The sequence below is a fragment of the Amblyomma maculatum genome, chromosome 7, assembly GCF_055883805.1.
Source record: "Amblyomma maculatum isolate TAMU_Amacu chromosome 7, ASM5588380v1, whole genome shotgun sequence".
Taxonomy (NCBI): domain Eukaryota; kingdom Metazoa; phylum Arthropoda; class Arachnida; order Ixodida; family Ixodidae; genus Amblyomma; species Amblyomma maculatum.
In genome coordinates, this window is record NC_139350.1 from 116,113,174 (window position 1) to 116,117,236 (window position 4,063).

Sequence of the window (4,063 nt, forward strand, 5' to 3'; positions counted from 1 at the left end):
TTGATATCTAGGTAAAAAGACCGGATGCCTTAAAGACAAGTCTAGGCAGTTTATCATTGCAATTGATAGCTGGAGTCCGTGCCCTGCTCATGCCTTGGCATAAACTGAAGAGCGTTATTTATTGAGACACGTACTTACCGACTGGCGAGTTACCTATATACTCAGCAACATTGAGTGTCGATCAAAATAGGTTTTACTCAAACAAATACGGTACATTCGATCGTACTCTAGAATGTATTTGACTTTATGTTATTATGCCTTCCTCCGATGTAAGTCCTCGATAGATACATCATAATTGAACATTTATGCCAATACCATTACTCAGGCATGCTTTATTTGACTTCACTTTATTTAGCAATCTCACAGAAATAAATGCACATATCTAGAACGTTACATCCGCGAATGTGGAGTCGATTTTGGTGTAATAATATTGTCCGAGACATGATTCAACAATGCGCATGTGCCTTTCATGACCGTACACCAACCGTGCGTTATGTTGTACTGTCCAAACGAGGCGGCAGCTTTTGTACTCTGACTTCAAATAATGTTAACTGCGAACTGCAGCCAGGCTTCTCGGTTGTCACACAAAATTAGGAACCGCTGGTGCTTAGATCGTTTTTATGAATTACTGTACCCGTTTTGTCTGCGGTCTGAAGATGCATGCCATATTTTTTATTATTTCATTCTACTCTGCAGTTTCTTACCAAGAAGAAACATTATATAATACTAGATGGGGACTTCATCATAAATTGGCTTGCTGACAACAGTATAAAGAAAAATTTCGAAACTCTTGACTAATCCCCTGTCAAACATGTTTTAGAGTCATCCCTAAGAGTAAAGCTGACTCACACATGAAAGTGTTTATCAAACATTTTCTTAAATCCTGACGTTATATGGCGTTATTGATAAGGCGCTTCACGATGACCTTATGCTATTTGCCCATTCAGCATACATTTTCTAATGCTCACAAACACTTCCGGCGAAGTATCTTTTGCCCCGTTATCCCAGGAAACCTAGTGTGCAATAAGATACTTTACCCGACTTAAATTCGTCAACATCCTTGAGTCGCCTAAGGGCGTAAAAGCCTAAAATAACAAATGGAAATAATTACCGACGTCTACTACGGCTTATTTTAGTCGGTTTTGGTTAGAATGACCTGAACAAACTCGCAAGTCATAGGTTACCATTTATATACTTAAACTTAAAAAAAAAAACTGTGGCCAACCTGCTGTTAACTTTTTGCGTCGTATACATTTACCAACTGCAAATTTTAAGGTAAGAAACATTTCTCCCGCAAATAACTCAGTGCGGCCAGAAGGAATTACCACACAAATATTTTCAATGGATGCAATCGACAACCAGTTTGTATGAAAGACCTTGAGCTTTCTCGCCACGCATTCTCCCGAAACGAACGTATAAACAACACAGAATTAATCACGTACAGTTGGCCTAGCCAGTGCGTGGCGAAGGCGCAAAACACACAATAATAATAATAATTCCAGGTACACGCCGCCGAGCAATGCTCACACTAAGTTTTCATAAGTCCTTAATGAAGAGGTATACTGCAGCCTTTGTGCCCCTCAGCTAACAGCAAGCAGAAGAACTCAATTCGCTTTCAAATTACGCCATGTAAGTAATCACACCCTACCTGACACACGTTCAATTAAGAGACTTAACGTGCCGGAGACGTGCTAAAGTAAGCTTAGAGCTACTTACAGGACCCCTCCTACTTATGAGGAGTGGCAGGAGCCGCTGCGCGTGCACAGGAGGCGTCCTGTAAAAAGCGGTACATTTACACCTTAGTACGCCTCTGGTATGCTACCTCTGTCTGATATCTGGCGATCGTGTTCCCCGGAAAATGCAAGCCTCTAGATTTACCAAGATATATATATATATATATATATATATATATATATATATATATATATATACAAAATTGCAAAGCAACAAAAAAGGAAACCAAGCAAGAGTCAGTAACAGAAATCCTTGCCGCACTGCAGCGCTATCAAAATGTTCCAAGCTGTATTCGACATTTCTAACGCATAGACGGACGTGATATGGGATTACCTTCCGCTTTCAGCAAAATGACAATAGCAACACAGTAGGTGAGTAAATTGTGTACCCGTTGCACGTCATTTGGCATTGCATCATGACAGCATTATTTTGGAGCGCATTGAATTTAGCGTGCAACGCGAGGTAAGGCTGCGAAGGGCAATAACGGTCCAGCGCCGCTTTTGTATTTGGAGTTGTGGGGTGGCTGGTGTCTGCGTACAGCGAGAGCTGCCCGCCTCTGTGACGGGCAATATCTCCCAGACGCGTCCGCTGAGCGCCGGCGGATGCCGGTAAAAAGGAGTGGCTCGCCGCTTGCTTCCGCTTATGTCTCCGTCCTTCATTAGCCGGCCGGAATCGTGCACATCCTTTCCCGCGCGCAAGACAAAAAAAGAGTCTCAGCGAAGGAATCCAGCGCCAGAGGTTTAAGCGTCGCACAGCAAGCTTTGGGCTCTTGTTCTAGCCGTCAGCAACCTTCACCTACCTCTCCGGGCACAAGACGGTGAGCTTTTGAGGGGATCTTTAGAGCTCCGTGAAACTCAGTAGTTGAATGTAAAAGAGCTTGCGGAGTGTAGTCCTGAGCAGGTGGACCCAGTGTCCACATTCTCGGGTGCAGACCCTGTTCAAGTTCGCGCGTAACAAACACAAACCTGTTAGATGTGTGCAGGTATTGCACTGATTGCGGTCCTGACTACTTTGGCTACTGTAGAGATCTGCATAGAACTCCTCGGCTACTTTGGCTAACTTGTCCATATTCGTGATGACGTTGCCCGCCTTGTCCCTCATGGCATACGTCTGGTTTTTGCCTATGCCCAATTTCTCCTTTACCGCTTTAAGGCTTCCCCCGTTCTTTACAGCATGCTCAATTTTCTTGTCTCCATGTTGTACTTCCTTATATCGGCCACCTTGCGCTTATTGATTAGCTTTGATATCTCGGCCAATTCGATCTGGTCTGTTGGATTGGAAGCTTTCATACTCTGGCGTTTCTTAATCAAATTTTTCGTCTCCTTAGACAGCTTACCAGCATCCTCTCTAACTATCCTACCGCCTACTTCTACCGCGCACTCAGTAATGATATCTCTGAAATTATTGTTCATTGCTTCTAGGGTCGCCATCCTCGGTTAGAGCTGAACATCTATCCTGTAGCGAGACACTGAATTCTCCTGCCCTCCCCCTCACCAATAATTCGTTTCTGGGTTTCTTTCTTACTAATCTGTTGCGTTCCTTCTTCAGATTTAGGCTAATTCGGGACCTCCCCATCCTGTGGTCACTGCATCGCACTTTCCCGATTACCTCTACATCTTGCACTATGGCGGGGGTTGAACACATTATGAAGTCAATTTCATTTTTAGTCTCCCCGTTAGGACTTTTCGATGTCCATTTCCGGTTCTTCCGTTTGCTGAAGAAGGTATTCATGATCCTTAAGTTATTGCGCTCTGCAACCTCAACTAGTAACTCCCCCCTGCTATTCCTAGAACCAATGCCATAGTCACCTACTGCCTGGTCTACTGCCTGCTTTTTCCCTACCTTGGCATTGAAGTCGCCCATTAGTACAGTATACTGCGTCTTTACTTTTCGCATTGCCGATTCTACATCTCCGTAGAAGCTTTCAACTGACTGGTCATCATAGCTACATGTAGGTGCATAGGCCTGTAAAACCTTCAGTTTATACCGCTTATTAAGCCTAATTACGATGACTGCCACCCTCTCATTATTACTATAGAATTCATCTATATTACCCGCTATATACTTATTGACAAGGAAACCTACTCCTAGTTGTCGCCTCACTGGTAAGCCTCGATAACACAGTACATGCCCATCCTTCAGTACAGTATACGCCTCATTCGGCCTCCTAACCTCACTAAGCCCTATGACATCCCATTTCATACCCTCTAGTTCATCTAACAGCACTGCTAAACTAGCTTCACTAGCTAGGGTTCTAGGGTTAAACGTTTCCAGGGTCAGTTTGCAATGGCGGCCTGTCCAGCGGAGCCAAGAATTCTTAGCACCCCCT

The 4,063-nt window shown here is 43.9% G+C and overlaps 1 pseudogene across 1 annotated transcript in view; it reads left to right on the forward strand.

The window, feature by feature from the left end:
* Positions 1 to 2,397: 2,397 nt before the first annotated feature.
* LOC146184505 (uncharacterized) overlaps positions 2,398 to 4,063 on the forward strand; it is a 217,826-nt pseudogene continuing 216,160 nt past the window's right edge. The window contains exon 1 of the transcript XR_014708872.1: positions 2,398 to 2,551. The product of XR_014708872.1 is annotated as an uncharacterized LOC146184505 (transcript). The remainder of the gene's footprint in view (positions 2,552 to 4,063) is intronic.